The following is a 12,207-nucleotide window of genomic DNA, read 5'->3' on the forward strand; positions in this document are numbered from 1 at the left end:
GAGAAATCCTGCAAAAGAGGATGAAATAAGTTAAATCCAACAGGTTTTGTATTATTAATGGTGAAGACGGTCTTTGGTACTGTTTCTTTGTTTTGCTCAGTTGCCCAGAGTAAGTAAAAAGCAACTCCACAATCTCCAGTAGCTCCAATTAGTCCACTTTTATGTTACTGTTTGTTAAACTGAGGGACCAAGGTGTGATTATAGCCAGGCATAGCATCTTTTTGCTCTGTGTTTGTACAGCACCCAGCACAATAGCGTCCCCTGACCTGTAACTGGGGCTCCAAGGTGCTACTGCAGTGCAAACAAATAACAGATGCTGTGCAAGCTTCTTAACTCACCATTTTATCCCTGTACTTCAGACATTACCGGCAGCCCCTTGAGCTAATCTAGGAGTGGGCTCCCACACAGCTCTGCAAATGCACCTCCATCCTGAACTGCAGCTCTGCCTTGCTGGGACCACAACACACAGCATCACAATCCAGACCTGCCGCCACCCTTACTGTTCCTCATAGGATACGTCTACACAGCCCGTGGAATCGAGCCTCCCAGTGCAACTTGACAGACTTGGGCTTGCAGGGCTCACGTGAGCACTCTACAGATAGCTGCATAGACAGTGCTTTGAAGTTACCGTTCGGGCTCTGAAGCCCACCCCCTCCCTAGGCTTCAGAGCCTGAGCTCCAGCCCAAGAGGCAATGTCTACATGGCTGTTTTTACTGTAGGAGTCCCACAAGCCGGGATCTGTTGACCCAAGCTGGGAGGCTTGCTTCCACAGAGTGTGTAGACGTACCTGCACAGCCCCGCCAATGAGTCTCAATCCTGATTTGCACCAAGCCTTGCTATTTTGTTCCTCACTGCTCCTAGTGGGGAGTGCCATTCCTGGCAAATTACAGCTAATCGTAGAGAGGTTTGGTAACACGGACATGTATCCAAAGGGGGCTAGAAGGAGGACCAGTAAACTCATTTCATTTATTATTTTCTACCCACCTTTGAAACCAACCCAACTGGGGCACCCAGCCTCTTTGTACTGCACCACTTTTAGATGTTGCTGCAATTTTGTTGTTTCACAGCTGTACTGCATTATGAAATTATTGGATGAGGTCTTACCTGAGAAGTTCAATGAGTGTCACAAGGAACAAGGAAAATCAGCTTGCAGTAAAGCAAGATGGGAAACACTGCAGGTTTAAAAATACAAGTGTCAATGTTTGCAGCCAGTTTGCTTGTGAAGCTTACAAACTTTACTGGCTTAGGCTCCCATCTAATCATCAGGTCTGCCCAGGTGAATCCTTGCTGCTACACAGAGACCCAGTGGCTTCGCACCAGGATCTGCCTGGGCAGATATTATGGTAAGAGTAGGACCTTTAACAGCAACGCTTGTAAATTCTTTGCTGTGCACCTTGCCACTAGGGGAGCTTGTAAGAAGTTACTTTAACCAACCAGTGCACAATTAAATTTACTTCTCACAGATACACAGAATCATATATGTGAAAGTGCAGACCTGCAGGCAAGGATGTTTTCTACTTCCGCTGCAACTTTCAAGCGTTGGTGTCTTTGTTTAAATCAAAGTTAATCTATTTTCATGCCACGCAAGATAACAGAGCACTGCATCCTGGCCAAGTTAGATTTCAGATGCCAGCTTCTTTTTCACCATTTCACGTTTCCATAATGGAGACCAAACATGGGAAATTTCAGCCCTTCATTCCAACGGGGAATGACTCAAAGTAACAAGCACATGAAAACAAAGGGGTTTAGAATGGAAACTGTTCTGCAGCCCTAACTCTAGTGGTTGCTACACGACACAGTGTATCGTATGTGAAATCTGCATTTGGTGTGTGCTGTATCTTCTTCATTTCTTTCTTAAACTCAGACATTTATACCCTTAAAGCACAGCCAGGCGTGCTTGGTATTGACAAGCTTAATTTACCAGTAAAAGATAATTTGTGAAAGGACCCATGATCTCCAGAAATATCGAAGATTGCTCCTTCTCGTAGCACGGTTTCAATGCTAATAAGCGGCTGCAGCACCAGCTGAGTGACTGCTAAATGGGTGAAATTGTTCTTTCAATAAAACTCTAATTTGTAACGAGACGAGAGGAAAATCTTCAAGGCCTCAGAAGGTGCCCACCACAACTTCTGCCAAGAGCTCTAACGCCTGGTGGAGGGCAATGCAGTAGACACTCAGTAGTAGCAGCATATTGGTGCCCTTTTGCTATGTTGTTCCTAAGCAGCTGTTGCTGTCATGGGGAGCATCAACAGTTCACAATAGGGAAAGTGTTCCCAGGGGAAATGTTGCTTGTGAGCGGCAGTTGCTCTTACACGGTGTTGCTGCAAACAAGCATCTACTCTACCGTATTCTCATGGTGTTGGTGTTGTTACCTCACATTGATTTTAGTTCCTCTGGAACATATTAAGCACTCACATTGCAAGTACCCCTCCGTGTTTGGTACAGATGTCAGGAGATACGACTGTGTATCACTGTTATGCTGAAGACTGCCACCAGATGAGCTTTGGATCCAAAGAAAATCACAGACCATGTTAAAGCCAATGGAGATGCCAAGCATGCTCAGGTTCAACGGAAGATGCAATCAAGCCCTTTTATGTAGTAAAGACAGCTGTAGACAATAGTGGTGACAACCCATGGAAATAGGCAGTGCTTAACCAGGTATCTAGCAGGGGTTTCCCTTGTTACAAATACAGGAGCTAAGAGGTTGGTTGCAGGCGGTGTGTGTTGGAGGCAGGAAAGCCAGTGGGAGGAGTTGTGAGCATGATCCTGAGAGCAAGCAGAGAGACAGCTTCTTGGGCACAGAGTTCGCTGGAGTGGCAGATTTGGGAATTCCTGAGCAAGGAAGCTGCCTGCTGTTTGTTCCTACTGTGTTCAGGGAAACAGGACTTGGTGTTCATTTCTTATAAATAGACATGATTGCACCAGGACTCATGTCACTGATTTCTCAATCAAATGGAAACAGCCCTGGAGGGTCCAAAATTTTGCTATCCTCTTGGGCCAAAAGGGCCACATTATTATTAATTATGCCATGGTAGCCCCTGGGAAACCTAGTCAAGGACTTTTTGGCCCAAGGGCCACATCTGGGTATGGAAATTGTATGGCAGGCAATGAGTGCTCACGAAATTGGGGTTGGGTACAGGAGCGGGTGAGGGCTCTGGCTGTGGGTGCAGGCTCTGGGGTGGGGCCAGAAATGAGGAGTTCAGGATGCAGTAGGGGGCTCCAGGCTGGGGCAGGGGTTGGGGTGTGTGGGAGGGGGGTGAGAGCTCTGGCTGGAGGTGTGGGCTCTGGGGATGAGGGGATTGGGGTGCAGGAGGGTGTTCCAAGCTGGGATCAAGGGATTCGGAGGGTGGGAGGGGGATCAGGGTTGGGGCAGGGGGTTGGGGCATGGGAGGGACTCAGGGGTGCAGGCTCTTGGCAACGCTTACCTCAAGCAGTGCCCGGAAGCAGCAGCATGTCCCCCCTCCAGCTCCTACTCAGAGGCGTGGCCAGGTGGCTCTGTGCATTGCACGCTGCCCCGTCTGGAGTTCCTGGTCAATGGGAGCTGTGGGGGCAGCGCTTGGGGCGGGGGCAGCATGTGGAGCCCCCTGGCTGCCGCTATGCGTAGGAGCTGGAGAGGGGATATGCTGCTGCTTCTGGGAGCCACATGGAGCTGCAGCACACATGTATGGAGTGGCCCCAAACACTGGCGGGAGCGGGGCAAGCCCCAGACCTCACTCTCCAGCGGGAGCTCGAGGGCCGGATAAAATCGGCTGGCAGGCCGGGTGTGGCCCGCAGGCCATAGTTTGCCCACCCCTGTGTTAGACCCTGTAGAAGCAAGTAACAAAGACAGCCCTTGTTCCAGAGCTGTTACAGCATAGGGGTGGGAGAAGGGGGGTTGAGAGACAGACTCAGGCGGGAGATGCACAGAAGAGCCCAGGTCGAAGGGATAATGCGCTCTGGGTATGTATGTGGGGGGGGTTGATACATGGCTGTTGATCAGTTCAGTAGAACATAATGATTTTGTGAAGGAAACCCCCCCCACTAAACTATGTTGTAAAATGCAGGAGAATGGGTTCGGGGGGCATTCAGCATTTTCCAGGAGAAGGAGCTCTAGCCTCTCCCTTTCATTTGTTGCTTTTAAATCAATACAGAGATTCTTCATCCTGCTTAAGTCTAAATGGTGGGTTTTATAGGAAAAAGGAGGAAGACCACCAGAGATGTACCTTCCCTGGGGCAGGCTATGCTACATACACATTTTCACTTAGCTGGCCACAGACTGCCTTAAGCATAAGACTTTTCAGACACAATTTTATATCTTGTCCTCATTCTCTTCCACATGGTGTATCCCATCACCCAAAGCTCACCCAACGCTGCAGCCTCCCACGACCTCTAGACCCATCACGACAACCCACAGAACTGGCAAGTCCCTGCTCCTGTTTTGAGCTATTTACACTGCTGGGTCCACAGGAGCTTTGGTGATGGAAGCTGAATCAGAATTTCTCCTCTGGCTACACCTGCCATGCCCCCTCCCAGCCAGCACTCCTGCTTTCTGGGCTGCACTGTGGTCCGTCTCTCCCACCCCCCTCACCCCTCGCCCGCAACCTCCCTGATGGCCTGGAGACTGTTTTGCATCACTGCAGACTCCCATCCCAGCTAACGTCCTAACACCAGGGCCCTGCTCCTGGCTTATGGGGTTGAAACTGGCCCCGTATGTCCCTTTCTGCATCACTGCCATTTCCAAGCCTGTGTACCAGGCTGCTACATGCTGCGTGGCCCTTTCGTTAGAGCTCTCTCCCACAGTTCAGCGCTCTGGGTTTCAGCATTTACTTTGCTCTCTGCATGTTGTTCCACGGAGAAGGGGATGTCTCTCCATTTCAATTTCTCCTCTGCCTGGTTAATGACACAGCCAGGCCTCCATGGCTCTCCTGTGTGCCTTCCACCCTCTGGCTTCTATTTCCAGGTTGCGATCATCACTGAGCTTATGTTTTGCTAAGAATCAGTCTGTCTCTTGCTCTTTTTTTTTTCCTTCAGGAATCTATAGCAATCTGACTCGGAGCGTTTCTGTTTTAATTGCCTTTCACCACCACCTCTCAGAGCATCTGCTTCTCTCTCCTCCAAAGCAGGTCGGTTTCCAGGCAACCCAAAGCATCCTCAGCATGACTTCAATCATTTGTTTTGAATAAGTCCAGTTAATCTCCTAGAGCAAAGGGAGGGGCTTCCAGGCCCCAGTTCCCTTTGCATGGACTTGAGTTAGACATCTTAGTTAAGACTCATCAATATCAGAAGCAGAGGAGGTAACAAACAAAAACCAATCTGCTAAAGCTCTGCTCCTGCAAGTCCTTGCAGGTTGCTCAGCAGGGTGTGCAAAATTGTGGCGCTCCAGCAAAAGTGTGAGTGGAGGCTACCCTGGGGATGCAATAGTCATGCTACATACTGGATGCAGCTGTCTGCACCATCACAAGCCTTGCTTGTCCATATACTTACTTACTAGAGTCAAGTACAAAAAGGGGCTGGGCAGCGGTGAGGATATGTGGGTGTATGTATGTATGATCCCCATCATGCAAACGAGGCACAAGCTATGTGATTTAGCTATCGTACACTGCTCGCTAGGTCTGTGCACTCCATTACATTCCCATCCTGTGTCTCTGCAGCAAATGGCAAAACTCCCATTGACTTCAGTGGCACAGGATCAGAAAGAGTGAGAGAAAATCAAAGCCAATTGTTGCCTTCCAAGCGACATGCCAGAGACACATATGCTAGTGAGATACTGCAAGGAAAACATACTTACCAGGACATTGACTCTCTGACTAACTGGGACGCAGTAAAAGGAGGTTAAAAAAAAAAATAAAGCGTCTTCCCCTTTCTCTGATTAATGGGGTGCCATGACAAAGGCATATCCCTCAGTCAAATCACTGTATCACTTCTGCGGTGTTTCTAAGTCCTAGGAATGAGCCACTTAGGGCTAGGGACTCAAACTTGGATTCCCCTGATCAAGTGGTAACATGAAGCAGTTCCAGACGGCATTGTAAAAGCCCTGTATGTTCACGAAAACAATGAACATCCTTCAGAAGGTCTGGCCAGTGTTTCACAAGAATAACCTGGCTCCTAAATCTTGCTAGTTTCAGTTTCTTCCCCAGCAATGCTGGATTGAAGAAATCCAGTTTCTACCTTCTGAGCTGGGCCACATGTGCAGAGCCCTGAGAAAGTGTCACTAACCAATGCAAGGGACTCGTACAACCCTTTTGTCTGCTTTCTGATTACAGAGCAATGAACTCCTTGCCAGAGGATGTTGTGAAGGCCAACACTATAACAGGGTTCAAAAAAGAACTAGATACGTTCATGGAGGATCGGTCCATCAATGGCTATGAGCCAGGATGGGCAGGGATGGTGTCCCTTGCCTCTGTTTGCCAGAAGCTGGGAATGGGCAATGTGATGGATCACTTGATGATTCCCTGTTCTGTTCATTCCCTCTGGGGCACCTGGCATTGGCCCCACTGTTGGAAGACAGGATCCTGAGCTAAATGCACCTTTGGTCTGACCCAGTAGGGCCGTTCTTATGTTTTGTGTGATGCAAAGAGACAAGGAAGTAAAGCGGTTTGATTATTTTTTTGAGAGTTCATTGAACATTTCTGAGCCTCAAAAAGAGAGGTGGCATTTGGGTCAGTCCTTACTGTAGCTGATCACGTCCACCTCTCTTTAGAGACCCACTGCACTTACTTGAGAAACATACATAAAGCACATGAGACAGCTTCCTCCGTGGGATGATGGGAGAATCCCAGAGAACCACCATCAGCCAAAGACGAAACCAAGGTCATTTCCCAGCGCTGACCTTAAGGGATCTTGCAAGGCCGCCTCTCAGAAGTGACCCCTATAGTGTATGGTAGGTTAAGTGGGAGCAGTTTCCTTCCCCATAAGACAGGTTGGCAGCTTCCTCCTCCTGCATGAGTTAAAAAACATAGTTCCATCACTGGAAAGCTCAAGCCTGGTACTTAATGTTGGAAGGTCGATGCAAGGAGGGGCTCCCTTCAGGGTTGGAGATAATAAAATAGGCTGGATCCTTGCTGGTAGAAACTGGATGACAAACAGTACCAACTAAGGAAAAGGAAGGAAAACTGATAAGACAGCAGCCACAAACCCCAGACAGTCTCACTTATTCCCAGCCTGAGGCTTCAGGGTTGGCAGCATTATGGGTGCTACTCTCCGGGGTACTGCAGGGCTCCAATGGGCTCTTCTCACCTCGCTTGGCTAGCGCAGAATTGACAAGGGGGATGAACTTGTTACCATCACAGTGGTAGAACCCGAGTCTCTCGAAGTTGTCACCAACTGGCACTGCTCGGAGATTCTTCATCAGACCCTTTGCCATTGAATGCATGGTTTGCTGCTTGCTGCTCTGTGTTCTCTTTGTGTTACACAGCTGTCAACAGGCTATTGCAGACACTGCAAGGGGCATCCAGTGGACCAAATTCCCTGCTCAGCAACACCACTGCAGCCTGTCACAGGATCTAACCCAATCCAGTGCTGGACTCTGCCGCTGCCTCAATTTCCCCTGTTGGGGCATCTCAAAAATTGCACCCAGACTCTTTTGAGTCAAACACCACCCCTTCTTGAGAGAAATCTCATTTATTAAAGCAACGTCATAGTTCAAAAGTCAGCGGAAATCAGAACAAGCCTTTCCCCCACTCCAGATTTTCCTCAGCCCCTGGCTGGCTCAATAGTTCTTTCCCAAAACTTCTGCCTAGTGTTTTCTCCAGCCTCCTTTAATGGTTCCTGTCCCTCACTGCAGGTAGCTCCAGCCTCTTCATCTGGCTGGTATACGGAGTCCATTCCCCACTCCCCTCTGACTGACCCTGGGTCCTTGCAGGTCTCTCTCCTCATTTATCCTTGTATCAGTGCTTCAGGGCCCAGCATTCTCTCCACTCCCTAAATGCTTTCAAGCAAGGGAGCTCTGCTGTGCCCACCTACATTCTGGGCTTCTCTAGAGCAATCTCTCCATAGTCTTTCTGAGACCCTCTCTCTCTTTCTTTGATGGAGTAGGCTCCCTCTTATAGGCCACCTCCATCTGATGCCTGGTCATCTGATCCAAACCACCAGCCCAAACCCATCACTTGGGATTGGATAACAAGGTAGAGGTGCGGCAGAGCACAAATCTCTTAAAGGGCCAGCTCACCCTGACACACAGAACCATTAACATTAGTGACGTTACACCAGTTTCATCATAAGTAGAATTTGCCTCCCCCCCCCACCTTCTTATCAGTTCTTGAAATGTTAATGTAAAACTCACCATCTCTAATAGGAACTGCTGTATTTTAATAGGTTATTCTGACCACATGAAGAATCTAGAAGCAGGATTTATACAGACAACATTCATTGGGGAAAATAATTCTGGATGGAACAGAGAGGAGCAAATGCTCCAAGGAACGCTGCCCTATTAACCTGAATTTCAGTAAGTGGCGGACATAAGAATGGCCATACTGGGTCAGACCAAAGGTCCATCTAGCCCAGTATCCTGTCTTCCAACAGCAGCCAATGCCAGGTGCCCCAGAGGGACAGAGTTAATAAAATCAACTAATGTTCCAGCTGAAGATATTTTTTCTTGGAAGGCACCTGGTCTTGTGCATATTTTAAATTCCTCTGGTTGACACATCTATAAGACCAACAGTTCCAGCTAGAGCCTTAAGAAAGGAACAACTTCTTATGCCTCACTTAATCAACTCCCCGCCATTGCAGGGGCACAGGTGCTCCTCAGACCCTCCTATTCTCTGACTGTAGTGCATAACAGCAGAGCCACCCCAGGGCTGTCGTGCTATGGGCTAATTCGAATTGATGGGTTTGTGTGTGGGTTCTATGTGGACAGTGATGTACAGGAAGTCAGATGAGATGCACTGATGATGCTGATGATACATTTAGCCCAGTATCCTGTCTTCCGGCAGTGGCCAGTACCAGATGCTTCAGAGGGAATGAGTGGAACAAGGTAATTTCAGGTGATCCATCCCCTGTCATCCAGTCCAAGCTTCTGATAGTTGCAGGTTTAGGGACATCTGGAGCATGGGGTTGTGTCCCTGACCATCTTGGCTAATAGCTATTCAAGAACCTATCTGTGGATTTATCAAATTATTTTTTTAACACAGTTATGCTTTTGGCCTTCACAACCTCTCATGGCAACGAATTCCACAGATTGACTGTGCTGTGTGTGTGTGTGTTTGTTTTAAACCTGTTCCCTATTAATTTAATCAGGTGACCCCTAGTTTTTGTGTTACATGAAGGGGGTAAATAATGCTTCCCTGTTCACTTTCTCCACACCAGTCACGATTTTATAGACCTCTATCATATCCTCGCTTAGTTGTTTCATTTCTAAGCTGAACAGTGCAGGCTTTTGAATCTCTCCTTGAATGGAAGCTGTTTCATACCCGAGTAATTTTTGTTGCTATTTTCTGTACTTTTTCCAATTCTAATATATCTTTTTTGAGATGGGGTGACCAGAACTGCACACAGTAGTCAAGAAGTGGGTGTACAATGGATTTATATAGTGACATGATGATATTTTTGGTCTTATCTATCTCTTTCCTAACATTCTGTTAGCTTTTTGGTTTGCTGCTGCATATTGAGCAGATGTATCCACAATGACTCCATGGTCTCTTTCTTGAGTGGTAACAGCGAATTTAAACCCCACAATTTTGTATTCGTAGTTGGGATTATGTTTTCTAATTACTTTGCCCTTATCAACATTGAATTTAATCTGCCATTCTCTTCCCCAGTCACTCAGTTTAGTGAGATCCCTTTAACTCTTCGCAATCTGCTTTGAACTTACCTGTCTTGAATAATTTTGTATCAGCTGCAAACTTTGCCCCCTCGCTGTTCACCCCCTTTTTCAGGACATAGCACAGCCCCAGGTTGTTCCAGCTTCAAGCACCTCCAGTCTCAAGAATTTTCTGACTCTCCAATCTTCCAGCTCTTGGATCCTCCAGTCCTCCCCAGTACCAAACCTCACATCCTCTACATAAAAAGGAAGTGCAGCTTGTGGTTTTAATTGGCTGCTGACAGCCCTCTTTCATGTCCTCTCATGCGGAGTTTAGAATCACAGAATATCAGGGTTGGAAGGGACCTCAGGAGGTCATCTAGTCCAATCCCCTGCTCAAAGCAGGACCAATCCCCGACTAAATCATCCCAGCCAGGGCTTTGTCAAGCCTGACCTTAAAAACCTTTAAGGAAGGAGATTCCACCACCTCCCTAGGGAACCCATTCCAGTGCTTCACCACCCTCCTAGTGAAAAAGTTTTTCCTAATATCCAACCTAAACCTCCCCCACCACAACTTGAGACCATTGCTCCTTGTTCTGTCATCTGCTACCACTGAAAACAGCCAAGCTCCATCCTCTTTGGAACCCCTTTTCAGGTAGTTGAAAGCAGCTATCACAGTGATTCTCAAACTTTTGTACTGGTGACCCCTTTCACATAGCAAGCCTCTGAGTGCGACCTCCCCCCCTTATAAATTAAAACCACTTTTTAATATATTTAACACCATTATAAATGCTGGAGGCAAAGCGGGGTTTGGGGTGGAGGCTGACAGCTCACGACCCCCCATGTAATAACCTCACGACCCCCTGAGGGGTCCTGACCCCCAGTTTGAGAACCCCTGAGCTATCAAATCCCCCCACATTCTTCTCTTCTGCAGACTAAACAATCCCAGTTCCGTCAGCCTCTCCTCACAAGTTATGTGTTCCAGCCCCCTAATCATTTTTGTTGCCCTTCACTGGACTCTTTCCAATTTTTCCACATCCTTCTTGTAGTGTGGGGCCCAAAACTGGACACAGTACTCCAGATGAGGCCTCACCAATGTCAAATAGAGGGGAACAATCACGTCCCTCGATCTGCTGGCAATGCCCCTACTTATACAGCCCAAAATGCCGTTAGCCTTCTTGGCAACAAGGGCACACTGTTGACTCATATCCAGCTTCACATTCACAGTAACCCCTAGGTCCTTTTCTGCAGAACTGCTGCCTAGCCATTCGGTCCCTAGTCTGTAGCAGTGCATGGGATTCTTCCGTCCTAAGTGCAGGACTCTGCACTTGTCCTTGTTGAACTTTCTTTCACCGTTGAATGGCACAGACGGGGCTGTCTGCATTACACAAACTTTTCAGCAGAAAAAGATAAACAATGAAAACAACCTTATAAAAATGATGTCAGATCACTCCTATAACAGCCTTAAACCATTGTAATCGACTCCATTTTTTCCACTAATGACTATTTTTCACTCAAACTGTTCCGCAGTGTTATGTAGGGGATGGACAGTGTAGCAGGCACAGAGAGAACTCTCTTATTCCTCCTCCTCCGGACCACCTTTAATGTAGCTGATCTTGCTGCTTGCAGAGCTGAGGGCTAACTCTTTGAGTGCATGTGACTTGCTCTGCCACAGACTGCTCAACTGAGTGCTGAGTGTTTTAATTGCTCTGCCAAACTCATTGCAGGATTAACGGAGGGCTTGTCTACACTTAAAACGCTACAGTAGTGCAGCCGTAGCGTTTCAGTGTAGATATTATCTATGCTGACGAGTGGGATTCTCCCATTGGCATAGGTAGCCAAGAGGCGGTAGCTAGGTCGACAGAAGAATTCTTCCATTCCATCTATCTAGTGTTGTCTACACTAGGGGTTAGGACAATATAGCTTAGTCTCTCGAGGGGTGGATTTTTCACACCTCATAGCTATACCAATATAAAATACTAGAGTAGACCAGGCCATAGTGTTTTAACCTATGCTACCACATTCATTGTAGAACTGAATGTTCTTAGTTAGGTTTTCCTTCCTTTTGTTCTCTCTCTCAAGCGGTTAGGTAAGGATTAACAAATGTTCCAGCAGTTGCTCTAGTTGATTGCCGCTAGCTTGAATGTATCATTAAAGCTTGGCTCTCTCAGGGCAAGGATCATAGGAAAGTTATAAATAGTGTCACGAAGGAAGAAGGATCAGCCTGAGGAAGGAAGATCTGGACAGTGGATCCCTTTCAGCCCGCTGAGCTCCCCAGTCATTGTAGGGTTAGACTTGGCGTTGATTGTTACGGATACCTAGCTTACAGTCAGGGAAATGGCTGTATGGCTGCCCTTTGCTGTTAAATAAAGACTTGAAAGAAGGCCTAGACTGTATATTCAACCCATGCCACCGCCAAAGGTTAAGTCCCTGGGAGAATCCAGAGTGAGTTGGTAAAGACTGAAATACTGCTGCAAAATGGTTATTAATAA

Source organism: Malaclemys terrapin, chromosome 3 (genome assembly GCF_027887155.1).
Source record: "Malaclemys terrapin pileata isolate rMalTer1 chromosome 3, rMalTer1.hap1, whole genome shotgun sequence".
Classification (NCBI taxonomy): Eukaryota; Metazoa; Chordata; order Testudines; family Emydidae; genus Malaclemys; species Malaclemys terrapin.